Source organism: Trachemys scripta, chromosome 25 (assembly GCF_013100865.1).
Source record: "Trachemys scripta elegans isolate TJP31775 chromosome 25, CAS_Tse_1.0, whole genome shotgun sequence".
Lineage (NCBI taxonomy): Eukaryota > Metazoa > Chordata > Testudines > Emydidae > Trachemys > Trachemys scripta.
This window is the reverse complement of record NC_048322.1, coordinates 2,256,020-2,269,704: the sequence shown is the minus strand read 5'-3', so window position 1 is coordinate 2,269,704 and position 13,685 is coordinate 2,256,020. Positions and strand designations below refer to the sequence as shown.

The window sequence follows — 13,685 nt, the reverse complement described above, 5'->3', positions numbered from 1 at the left end:
CCGTGGGGGGGACCCGGCATCTCGCAGCGCCGGGATCTGCTCCCTGGGGGCAGCGCCCGCGGGGGGCTCGGAGCTGCTGCCCCCGCAGGAGCCCAACGCCCCCGGCCCGGCCAGGCTCTGCCCTGGGGCACCACGGGGGGTCCGGGGGGAGGGGACCAGCCCCCACTGGGGTCCCTGCGTGGGGCCGGGCGGGGGCTGCTGGGCGGCGGGGGAGACCTGGGAAAGGGGCGGATGGAAAATGTCTGTGCAGCCCGGACATGGCCGGGGGGGCGGAGAAGATCCGGTGACCCCCGAGGAGCAGGGAGAGGAAGGGGGGGCTGAGATCCCCTCGGATTTACCGCTGCCCCCTCCCGTGGGGACCCCCCATCCTCTCCACTCCTGTCCCCTTTCTCCCTAGAGAGCAACGAGCAACATCCATGGTGACCTCCCTTTTCCCTGAAATCCCTGAGAAGGTCTCTGTTCTCCTACACCGATTGTGCCCCATTTTCTCTCCTTTTCCCCAATGGCCAGTTCAAATCTCAGGTTTGGGGTGTTTCCCCAAATTTTTACCTGCAGTGATTTGTCCTTGTTTAGGTGGGAAATCGTTCCCCTGAGTGATTTCTGAACTGGAAAGAGGGATAATGGGCAGAGGCTGGGAGAGCCCTGAGACAGGGTTACGGCTGGGCTGGGGGTGGCCACTCTCTGCTGGCAACAGGGTATGGAAAGGCCCAGGAAGGGAAGGGAGGAGTAAGCATCCCCCATGGAGACGGCCGGGGCTTCCCAGGCCCAGCTACTTCCCCTCCCCCACCCTGCCCAACCCAGCAGCCCCCTCCCCCCACCACCTGCTAGTCACATTCCCAGACCCCACAGCCAGTGACCACCTCACTCCAGCCCCACTCCTTTCCCCTGTGAAAGTGACATCACCCAGGGCTCCCTGCCTGACATGCGAATATGAGGCAAGAAGAATCCATCCCATTCTGTTGTTGATTGAATATCGCTATATAATCCCCTCAAATTCCCCCTCTTTTCATAGAATCATAGAAGGGACCTCAGGAGGTCATCTAGTCCAACCCCCTGCTCAAAGCAGGATCAATCCCAACTAAATCATCCCAGCCAGGGCTTTGTCAAGTCTGACCTTAAAAACCTCTAAGGAAGGAGATTCCACCACCTCCCTAGGTAACCCATTCCAATGCTTCACCACCCTCCTAGTGAAAAAGTTTTTCCTAATATCCAACCTAAATCCCCCCCCACTGCAACTTGAGAGCATTATTCCTTGTTCTGTCATCTGGTACCACTGAGAACAGTCTAGATTCATTCTCTTTGAAACCCCCTTTCAGGTAGTTGAAAGCAGCTATCAAATCCCCCCCCCCCCCTTATTCTTCTCTTCTGCAGACTAAACAATCCCAGTTCCCTCTGCCTCTCCTCATAAGTCATGTGCTCCAGCCCCCTAATCATTTTTGTTGCCCTCCGCTGGACTCTTCAATTTTTCCACATCCTCCTTGTAGTGTGGGGCCCAAAACTGGACACACTACTCCAGATGAGGCCTCACCAATGATCACATCCCTCGATCTGCTGGCAATGCTCCTACTTATACAGCCCAAAATGTTGTTAGTCTTCTTGGCAACAAGGGCACACTGTTGACTCATATCCAGCTTCTCGTCCACTGTAACCCCTAGGTCCTTTTCTGCAGAACTGCTTCCTAGCCATTCGGTCCCTAGTCTGTAACAGTGAATGGGATTCTTCTGTCCTAAGTGCAGGACTCTGCACTTGTCCTTGTTGAACCTCATCAGGTTTCTTTTGGCCCAATCCTCTAATTTGTCTAGGTCCCTCTGTATCCTATCCCTACCCTCCAGCGTACCTACCACTCCTCCCAGTTTAGTGTCCTCTGCAAACTTGCTGAGAATGCAGTCCACGCCATCCTCCAGATCATTAATTTTCTCTTGAACTGTTGAATGGTGAGATAAAATCTCCCCAGATGTTGATGCTTCTCTCTTATATTGGCAAATATTTAGTTTGTGCCCCATTTTCTCCTCAGTTCTGAAATACTGATATCAAATTCTTCAAAAATCTTTCCATTTTTCTCTCCTGGTGTCTAACTGATTTATTATTCCTGGAGATTTTCCCACCTAATTATCGGAGAACATGAAACCTCCTTGGGTGTTGCCATTCCTCAACTTCTTGAAGATTGATTAATATAAAACCCTTGCAAATTTTGCCCCTTTGTCTCTATCAAAGATTGACCTGAAATCCATTCAAATTTTAACTCTTTCCCTTGTGTCAACTACTGCTAGAAAATTCCTCAAACTTTTCCCATTTTCCCTTAACTTGTGATAAGGATGCTAAAATTCCCCATATTTGCAGCCTGTTCTTTTTATTACTAAACACCGATTTCAAACATCAGATGTTACCATTTCCCATAGTATTATCCAGCTCTGATTTGAAAAAAATCCTTACTGGTCTGGAGGTGCTCCTCATGGGTTATAATTGCAGCCTCTTCTACGTTTTTGGAGGGAACCTGTTGCTTGACTCTTTCTCCATGTTGGAGTTTGCAGGATGACCTCCGCTCCCAGGCCTTCCCAATCTGATGCCTGAAATCCCACCCCTCCCCCGGATCAGGCCCTGTATCTCTCCCCAATCCCTTCCTGTACAAACCCAGACAGAGATCTGGGCCTCTGATGTGCTGGAGATGGCACAGACCTCAGCAGAGATCAGGCCCCCCATTGTGGAAGGCTCTGCACAGACCCTGACCAAGAGCTGGATCCCCATTGTGACGAATGTGGCACAAACCATGACTGAGGTCAGGGCTCCTATCGTACTGAACATGGCTCTGACCTGGACTGAGCTCAGGGCCCCTGGTGTGCTGGGTGCTGCACAGACCTTGACCAAGTTTGGGGCCCTCATTCTGCCTGGTACTGCAGGGTCCAAGATCAGGGTCCCTATTGTGCCACACACGGCAGAGACCCCAACTGACATCACAGACCCTCTTTCAATGTTCCCTCTCATTTTTCCCATGCATGTGCAGAATGAATTTTGTGATGTGCCTCAATATGGAAGTGATGTGTGGCGGGGGTAGGGCCGAGGGGTTTGGAGTGTGGGAGTGGACGAAGGGCCGGGGTAGAGGTAGAGGATGTGGCGGGAGGGGGTGTAAGGGCTCTGGCTGGGAGTGCAGATTCCCCCCAGCCCTCTCTCCCCTCAGCAGAATCTGGGTTGGTGGGGGAAGGCACCTCTCCCTGGCCGCAGCAGTTCTGGGGCTGTGGCTGAGCGAGAGGCACCTCTCCCTTGCGACTAGGGGACTGGAGGAGAGCATCTCTTCCTGCCTCTCCCTGCCGTGACAGGTCCGGGGGCTGGGGGAGAGGCATCTCTCCCCGTCGCAGCCCTGAGTGCTGCACGGCCCTTGATAAGCTGCTGCGCGGCCAGGCAGCTTAGAGGGAATTTAGCTCTCTTTTGCCAAGCACTACATAGACCCCATCTGAGGTCAGGTCCTCTGTTGTGCAGGGCCCTGCACAGACACTGACCAAGATCAGGGTCCCCATTGTGACCGGTGCTGCATACACCAAGGGTATGTTGACACTACCATTAAAAACCCACAGCTCGCCCATGCCAGCTGACTCAGGCTCACAGGGCTCAGGCTAAGGGGCTGTTTAATTGCAGTGTAGATGTCTGGGCTCGGGCTGGAGCCAGACTGTAGGACCCTGCGAGGTGGGAGGATGCCAGACCTTGGGCTGGTGCCTAAGGAGGTGTAGTGTGGAAAAACTGCTCTGTCTTAATTTGCTACTTAGGGTGTACTGAGCATGCTCAATAACATCTGCTGAAGCCACTGCCCTTCACTCTGCCCTTACTTGGCATCAGATTGTGTGGACTGCTTTTTACTGGGGTTAAAAAGGGGCAAAGGGGGTTGGCCAGGGTCTGAGCTGGGGGTGGAAATTGACTGGCCGGGGTGGGGTGGAGTGTCAAGCATCTGGAGGCAGGGTTAGGATAGGGGCTGAGGGGCAAAATCGGGGGGGGGGGGGGGAGGAGCTGGGGTTAAGCCCAGGGGTGCAGCACTGCCAGACGGTGACAGAGGGCAAAACCCCAGCATAGGCAGGGGTAACAGTTACCTCGGTGGACTGAGACACCAGTATTTGCAAAAATAGGGTTGCGGGGGGCAGAAAGGCTTTTTTTTAACCAGGGCTTTGGAGTGGAGCCTCGAGCTGGAGCGCGGAGCAGTGGAGTTGCAATTTTTTGCCTGGAACTTGCTCTGGAGCCGGAGCACAGCTTCAAAGCCCTGTTTTTAACAAAGAATCCCTTATCAGTGTATCTGACTGCATAAAGTCTCATAGCAGTTCACAAATTTGTCTTATCTGCTGCTGGGATTCCCTGAATTACTCTTAGGACTTGATCATTTACCTTTGGTGGGAACTGCTTCTGCCATACAAATTTTAGGTGAGCATAGATGGCCCTGAGGAAGGTAAATAGGAAATCCCAAATACTTCTCTCTCCTTTCTACCTATCCCACAGAGACTAAAATATACCTGCATGGAGACAAATCCATCTGGCTCATCTTTACCCTGCAGACTTCAAAATCTCTTTCTGAACAAGCCCTTTCATCTCCAACGAGATATTACCCCAGGAGCTTGCTGGAATCTACGCTTCTTTTGATCAAAAACCTTTCTCAGTCAAGGCAACAGGACAAGTGAATTGCTGCCTGTGCCTGCCTGCTGAGTTGGTGAACTGTAATGGTCAGAGATCGCACCAGCATAGAAGTATATTGAAGGCAAACCCTAAGGAAATGAAGAGTTTAAATGATCAGCCACATGTCCCGCATCCCACTACAATGAATCCAACACACAGGTCACTTGGGCAGAAGTATCAATGTCACAATGTTACATTGTTAGCACAGTAAATGAAGCTACAAAATAAATGATGTTTAAATAGCCTCACTCTATTTAGAGGTAATTGATATATGTACACCAGGCTGGGTTGTTTGGAAGCTGAAGACTTTGTGCTTCCATCCCACACCACTGTCAAATTTTAGCAAATGATGACAAGTCAGCAAATAAGAGCAACCTTATGTATTAGTAAATGCTACTGGTTACAATTCGCCACCCCTGTTCCAGTAGTAGATTAGGTCAGATACTGTTATGTGAGGCCTTGGCTACACTTGGCGGCAGCGCTGTGAAGCGCAAGTGTAGTCGCGCTGCAGGAGCTCTCTCACAGCGCTGTATGTACTCCACCTCTCCGAGGGGAATAGCTTGCAGCGCTGCGAGCGAACATGCAGTGCTGCAGGCTCTGATTACACTGGCGCTTTACAGCACTGTACTCACTGTGCTCTGGGGGGGGAGGGGACGTTTTCACACCCCTGAGCGCAGCAAGTTGCAGCGCTGTAGCCAAGGCCTGAGGTATTGTAAAAAACTGCTTACTGGTAGCAAATTAAGACAGATAGCAGTTTTTCACACTACACCCATTTTTACAGATGGGGAAACTGAAGCTCAGAGAGGGGAAATAATTTGCTCAAGTTCGCGTTGAGAATTTGGGGCAAAACTGGGAACTGAAGTCAGATTGTTTGAATTCTTGCATCTCCCCTTAACTGCAAGCCTAGCTTGTGCATGTACAGCATTGTGTTGATGTGATTATTTGCGTTGCATTGGCTTCCAAGGGATGTTGTGGAATTTCCATCATTGGAGGTTTTTAAGACCAGGTTAGAGGTACACTAGTCTGGGAATGTCTAGGGATACTTGGTCCTGCCTCATCACAAGAGGCTTGAGTAAATGACCTCTCAAGATCCCTTCCATGCCTACATTGTAATAATTCTGTTTTGTGCTGTGTCGTGTTCTAAGCTGAGCTATTCTGCATGTTGCCATTTGGAACTGTGATCTCACCATGTTGTGTTGCACAGTTTTATGGAGCATTGTTTTCCCTCAGGTTGATTTGTGCCTTTGTTGTGTTGGTTTCAGCTGAGCTCTTTTGTATGGTGTACTTTTGTCCTAGGTTGTATTAGTTTGCATTGTGTTGCTTTGATCTCTTTTGTATTCTGTCATTTGATGTTGTGGAGTATACGTTGTTGTTGGGTTTTTTTGGTGGTGGTGGGGGAACTGAATTGCCTGACATTATGTTGTGGTGGGGATTTTTCTGCATGTTTTTATATGTATATATTGCATAGCATAGAAATGTAGGGTTGGAGAGAACCTCAAGATGTCCTCAAGTCCAGCTCTCTCTGCCGAGGAAGGACCAAGTATATGTATCAGAGAGGTAGCCGTGTTAGTATGAATCTGTAAAAAGCAACAGAGGGTCCTGTGGCACCTTTGAGACTAACAAGTATATGTAGATCATCCTTGACACAGGTTTGTCCTATCTCTTCTTAACAACCTCCAAGGACAGACACTCCACAGCCATCCTTGTGAGCCTGTTTCAGACCTTAACTACCTTAACTCTGGTGACACCCACGCAGATTTTAGTGGTGAACAGCTCTGGAGAGAGACGAGACCCCAGTGAGTGGGCAGCTAGGTAAATAAACTAAAGTTGGGAGGAGACACATTGACATGTCCAAGGTCACCCAGGCTGTCCGTAACAGAGCATAGAAATAGATCCCAGTTCTAGTGCCACTGTACTGCTGTTTCGGATACTTAATCTGGAGATATACCTATCTCATAGAACTGGAAGGGACCTTGAAAGGTCATCGAGTCCAGTCCCCTGCCTTCACAGCAGGACCAAGTACCGTCCCTACTGAAGGTCTCTGCCACGCTCGTGTTTTAGGCACTGGTGAAAACCCTTAGTATAGACAAAATTTATAATAGTGCACTCTGATTGGCACTGGTGCACCAGTGCCACAGTTTGAAGGCTTGGGTGGCAGGGGCACGGGACAGTGACCTCACTGAGGCCTTGGACTGGCTGAACAGTGCAGCTGGTAATGGAGGGGCAGCAGTGAGTGCTGGAGGTATGAGCCAGGAGCACAGCCTCACAGGACTGGACACTGACTTCTCCTGACCCAGGGGATACACCCAGCTGTGTGCAGGGACCGCAGCTGAGCTGCCCTGCCAAAACAGCCTGTGCATCCATGGACAAACCATCTCTTCCTGCAGCCTAATACAATGTGGTCTGGGGATGTTTCCAAGCTGTGGGTGATGGGGCTCTGGCATTACCTGGGTCTGTTTCTGGCTCTGTCACTGACCTGTTTGGTGACCTTGGGGAACTCACAGCCCCTCTCTGTTTTCCTCTTACCCATTGTCTACTTGGATTGTGATCTCTTTGGGGGCAAGGACTGCCCCTGTCTGTCTGTGCAGTGCCCAGCACAATGGGGTGCTGATCTCAGTCAGATTCTCTTCTATGCGCAGCACAATGGGGCCCTGATCTCCATCAGTGTCTGTGCAACGCAAGGCACAATTTATAGACTCTCAGACTTTAAGACCAGAAGGGACCATCATGATTATCTAGTCCTGCCCACCACTGGCCACAGAACCTCACTCACCCATTCCTGTAATAGACCTCTAACCTCTTTCTGAGTTAATGAAGTCCTCAAATCATTATTTAAAGACTTCAAATTACAAAAAAATCCACCATTTACACTAGTTTAAACCTGCAAATGACCCATGCCACGCTCCATGCTGCAGAGGAAGGCAAAAAAAAAAAAAAAATACCCCAGGGTTTCTGCCAATATGAGTCTGGGCAAAATTCCTTCCCATCTCCAAATATGGCAGTCAAATAGACCCTGAGCATGTGGGCAAGACCCAGCAGCCAGACACCTGGGAAAGAATTCTCTGTAGTAACTGAGCCCTTCCCATCCAATGTCCCATCACTGGCCTTTGGAGATATTTGCTGCTAGCAGTTTTTTTGTCCCTACTGCTTTCCTTAGGAGGCTGTTCCAAAACTTCACTCTGATAGTTAGAAACCTTCGCTTAATTTCAAGCCTAAACTTATTGATGGCCAATATCCATTTGTTCTAGGGCCAAAAATTGGTGCTTAACCTAAATAACTCCTCTCCTTGCCTGGTATTTATCCTTCTGATGTATTTATAGACAGCAATCATATCTCCCCTCAGCCTTCTTTTGGTTAGGCTAAACAAGCCAAGTTTTTTGAGTCTCCCCTTATAAGGCAGATTTTCCATTCGTCACATCATACTGGTACAGGGGTGGGCAAATTTTATGGGCCGAGGACCACATCTGGGTGGGGAAATAGTATGCAGGGCCGGGGTTGGGGTGCGGGTGGGGGTGTGGGAGGGGGTGCAGTATGCAGAAAGGGGCTCAGGGCTGGGTGTTCAGGGTGCAGCAGGGGGCTCAGGGCAGGGGGTTGGGGTGCACAGGGGTGCAGGGTGCGGCAGGGGGTTGGGGTGCAGGAAGAGTGTGGGGTGTATGAGGGGGCTCAGGGCAGGGGGTTGGGATGCAGGAGGAGTGCGAGGTGCAGGCAGGGAGTTGGGGGCAGGGTACAGGAGGGGTTCAGGCTCCAGCCCAGCTTACGTCAAGCGGCTCCAGAGTGGCAGCGGTGCTCGCCAGTGCTGGCTCCTGGCATGCCTGCCCTGTCCCCGGTCCCGCACTGCTCCAGGAAGTGCTGCCCTTGCCTCACCTCCAGGTACCTCCTCCGAAGCGCCCATTGGCCACGGTTCTCTGTGTCATGGAGCCTTCTGCCCCCCCCCTTCCTCCTCCCCACCTGGGGGCTGCTGGATCCGGCCCGCGAGCCATAGTTTGCCCACCCCGCCATCTTAGTAGCCCTTCTCTGCACGTGTTCCACTTTGAGTTCATTTTTCTTAAACTTGGGAGACCAGAATTGCCCACAGTATTTCAGATGAGGTCTCATTGTTGCCTTTTAGAACAGTACTAATTTTTTATTGCTTATTGCAAAAATTCTTGCACTATTAATTTTCATCCCATTTCTATTACTCCAGCTTTCAAGGACATGCAGATCTTCTGGTATGATATTCCTGTCCTCCTCCATATTGGCAATCCCTCCCAGCTTTGTGTCACACTCCCACTTTTTGTGCCAAGGTCACTAATAAAAATGTTGAATAAGATCGGTCCCAAGACTGATCTCGGAGGAACTCCACTAGTAACCTCCCTCCAGCCTGACAACTCACTGTTCAGTATTACCCCTTGTAGACTCCCCTGTAACCAATTCCTTATCAGCCTTTCAGTTCTCATATTAATCCCCATCTTCATCAATTTAACAAATAGTTTCCCATGTGGAACTGTATCGAATGCCTTACTGACATCCAGATAGATGAGAGCTACTGCATTTCCTTTGTCCAAAAAATTAGTTACCTTCTCACGGAAGGAGATATGGTTTCTCTGGCACCATCTACCTTTTGTAACACCATGTTTTATTAATTTATAGTGCTGAAGGCTGGAAGGAACTGTTAGCAATAGGCTGAGAATGGCCATGTGGAGGTGGGGATGGGATGTTGGAGGTGTTTCTGGGATTTTATTTTGTAGGAGTCCATGTCTCTGCTCCCTGTGGCCGTGGTGCATTCCGTACTAGAGCAGCACATCAGCAGACCAAATGCACGCAGCATTCACTGCCAGATGGGATGGGTGATTTTTCAGGGGCCCAGCTTGATATGCCTGGCTGGGGTGGATTCACTTGGACGAGGGTCTGGGGCTCTGATAGTTTGGGATGTTCCTTTTTGCATAGTCAGTTCTTTCCATTTATTTTTTACCCCCACCTATGTCACTCTCTTCTTAACTTGCTTTGGTTATTTCTGTTCCAGTTTTTAAATGGGATCTAATAATTGCAAAGCTGAATGAAAGATCAAACAAATGGAACCATTTGAATTTTGGCACATAGATGGTAGAACTATATACCTAGTGAAGGTCTGCTGTAATGACCTGGTTATCTATAGTGTTTTCTGATGTCAAAGTCAAAAGCGATTTTTAGGGCAAAAGAGCTCGTTTGCTCTCTAGGGAGCATGTCACGGGCCAGGGCTTGCAGTCTTTCAGGAGTGGTGCTCTGGATTGTATTTAGAAATCTCAAAATAAAAGGTTAAGACTGCTGGTTCACAATATCCAATGAAATCTTGCAAACAATTATAGAAATAAACTCTACTGCTATTAAAACACCATGGTATTAATACTGATTCAAAGTTGAAATTAAAATTAGGAGATAAACACATGAGAAACCAACTGACACCTATTTTCTATTTCTTAATGCCTGAAATTTTGACATTAATTCACACCATCTTTTTTTTCAAAGTGATGCACAGCACACAGTCAAGTTAATTAATAAAACACGCCAATTATTGACTGCTTTGTGTTGCATAAGCATCTGATTAAGCACCCATTTAAAACTGTACCACTGTAAGTGAAAATGCATCAACACAGCTTAGCTCCAATGTGTTTAAATTTGAATGAAAAGTTTCTAAATTAAATATATGGCAGGACTGTAAACAGGGGAAATACACAGAAGTGCCTCTACCCAGTCCTGTTGATTTCTTGTCCCAACCCCCCCATGAATTCTGGCCTCACAGTCAACTTGGCTCCCAGTCCCACATCAGCTGTGCCCTCTCCCAGCCTAACCTGTCTCTATTGCAGTTCTTCATCATCCTCGTCCAGGCAGGGGGTTGGCGCTGCAGCACCCAAGGCACCTGCGTTAATCACTGACTCACATACTGGGGCTATTTAGATTTCAGGAAACCATTTATCAGAGTTACTGATTCTGGGAGGTGGGAGAGGCTGAGAGGGTGTTTGCTCCCCACATTCTGTAGAGCCATGTTCAACCCTGATAGCCTCCATGTTACCTCATCCTCCACCCTCCCCTATGTGTCTCTGCCCATACGTCAGAGTGTCACCTTCTGATCATAATGGCACTGGCCTCAGCAGAGCTCCCAGACAGGAGCTACATCACGATGGGGTTACGGTACTGAGAGTAAAATACATCACAGGGAGGGTGTAATTATCTTCAAGACAAGCATTACAGTCTAGAAAGTGAAAGAATTAAAGTATTTCATTACTTAAATGTATGCTTGAAAGGACTGGATTTTTATTAATAAATTGCAGTAAAATGTTGTTTTCAGTGTACACACAGATGAAAACATATTTATATAGGTAAAATACAGAAATGCTTCTGGAGAAAGTTGAGTTTGATTTAAAGATATTTACACTGTATATTTTGCATGTGTTATTCAGTTTGTGTTTGAACAGTTATAAAGATTGGGCTTTTTGAATCAATTGTCTGATGACCCCCATAACGTCCCACAGCTCTGAAAATTGAAATTATAAACACTGAAAAAAGGGCTTAAAAATAAATATAGATATCATCAATTGAAATAAAAAAAAGAAATAGAATTTTGCCAAACCCACTTAACAGCAATCACAATATGCTAGGGGATGGAAATTCACAGCTAAGGCACCCACCCTTAATTATAGTGACACCAAGCAATTGCCATAGGGCAACGCATAAGGCATTTTAGTATATAAAGTCCCAGATTAGATTATACCGATTTGTAAAGACATGAGAACTTTCTCTCAGGGTATCAACTTCACTGGGTTGTTTCTTTTAGTGGTAATTCCCAGAAGTCAATAGATAAATAACATTCTCTCAGTTCTGAAATGGCCTTTTCAGATTTCTGGGGAGTGTCTATAATATTGCACTAGGGCCCAGGTCCTTGGAGAGACAGAACCTTGGTTTCATTTTAGCTTGTGCATGCTCAGCAGCTTCCAGAATTTGATACAAAGTATTTACATGTTTCCCTGGTCTGTTCTTAAAAGTGCTGCTTTAGGAAGTGAGGAGGGGCAGGAACTCACTGCATGATCAGTCGCTGAGTCCCTTAAATATTTATAGCTCATCGGAAGGACGACGGCGATTGGTAGGTGTCTGGGAATTTAATAATAAACACACAAATATCATTGTTCTTAATGAATTTTCATCTTCTAATTCCCATAACCTACTAATTATCCCTGGCTGCCCCCCAGCAGTTTGGGGAGAGAGTACTAGTAATCTCCTTTGGTCAGTGTGGAACCTAAGGCACAAGGATCTTTCAGTGACTGGCTCAAAGTCACCCAGAGTGAAATTCACTTCACTGGATAAATCCCTAGTTGCTGAGCTCTGCAGAGGGTTGGGGAGGTGAATTCTATTCCTGGGCATGGACACCCCCCAATCCTCACCCCGATCTCAGACACTATCCCATCCTTCCCCTGCAGTGATGGACCCACTTGATGTTGCCAGAGCCATCTGCCATGGGACGTAGAGGGGACAGAGGCCCAGCTCCAGAATTGCTACGCCTGCCCCCAGCCCCTATGCTGTGTTGGAGTTGCCCTGGCTTTCCACTCTGCAGATGGGTCTAGCTGTCTGGGGATCCAGCCTGCATGCCCACCACACACAAAGGTCTTCACAACACCCATCCCAGGATGGGGAAGGACACTCTGGGGCTGGCTGCAGTCTCCCCTTGATGCTGTGAGAGGAATGGGGTGGTCCCTCATATAGGACACAAACATACCCAGGGGCAGAGGGGAAATGTAGTTTCTTCCAGGGGCCTGAAAATGTTTGGTTTAAAGTCCTGAGCTCTGTCGTCCTGTTTGTCTCCTTCTGCCACTTTCAGGTCTCTTGGAGAGACAAGGTGGGTGAGGTAATTTCTTTTAGAAACAATTAAACATCCCTCTCTTTGATATCCGGGACCAACATGGCTACAACAATTATTTTCCCTTTGTACCCCCTCCCACTCTCACCTCCCCCTCAGCTGAGACTGTCCCATGTGATGGGAAAATAAGGATTCAGTCCTGTAACTGGATTGGGTCTTGCCAGCACTGATGGGAGTGAAAGCCTGTGTGCATTAATGACAGCAGCAGCTCTGGGATTCGGAGACATAAGGAGAAGAGATGAGAGTGAGCAGGTTATGTTTGTGCAGGGTGTGAGTTACTCGTGGGAATTCTGAGATATTGCGTACACACAGAATTCATGTCCAGCGCAGAATTTTTTTTTTTTTTTTGCATGAAGAAAATACATTCTGCTGAGAACTGCTGCCGTTCTGCCTTTCACCCACGCTGTGGCACCAGAACAGGCAGAAGCCAGTTGGGTTCATCTTGGTGGGAAATTGTTGCCCTGAGCTATACCCCAAATGCAAAGAGAGTTAGTGGGTGCAACTTGGGAGAGTCCTGAGACATGGCTGCCTTTGGTGGTGGGGACAGAGTGGTCATTCTCTACTCACAAGAGTGTGTGGAAGGGGCACAGGGGGAGAAAGTGTCCCCAACGGAGACTGCCTGGTCCCAGCTTACTCAGTGCCAGCCACTTCTTCCCTCACCATACCCCAAACCTCTTCATCCTTCCAACTATCAGCTGCCAGTCTTCCCCCGCTGCTACCCCTTCCTGACTGGCAGAGAAACTCTAAGCTGTAGCCCCTTCTTTTTAACTCTTTAAAGTTGCCTTGCCCAAGGCTTTGCTCCCTGTGTGAATGGCAGGTAGGGATGGGGAGCCATCACTTTCTGCGTATTTACTGAATATTCATCTAGTCACTGACACCTTCATTAATCCTATGGAGACTGCCCAGCCCCAGGTTATCCAGTCCCAGCTGCTTCTGCCCCCCACCATAGCCCAAACCTCTTCACCCCATCTTCCCTCGCTGCTACCCCTTCCTGACTGGCAGAGACCCTCTAAGCCAGGGGTGTGTGAGGTCTCAACCCTCTGGCTGAGGCCTTGAGGCACTTTCTTCCTCTCTCGGGGTACTACATGACACAGCAAAACAGCCAACTGTTGGCAAATAAGGGTAAATAAAGGAATGAAAGAAAAGAAATGGCTGGGAGGAAAAACTA

The 13,685-nt window shown here is 48.6% G+C and overlaps 1 protein-coding gene across 3 annotated transcripts in view; it reads left to right on the top strand.

Annotated features, from left to right (window-relative positions):
- The window catches only part of LOC117870017 (zinc finger protein 154-like), a 46,409-nt gene that overhangs the window by 373 nt on the left and 32,351 nt on the right, over window positions 1–13,685 (top strand). The window lies entirely within an intron of this gene.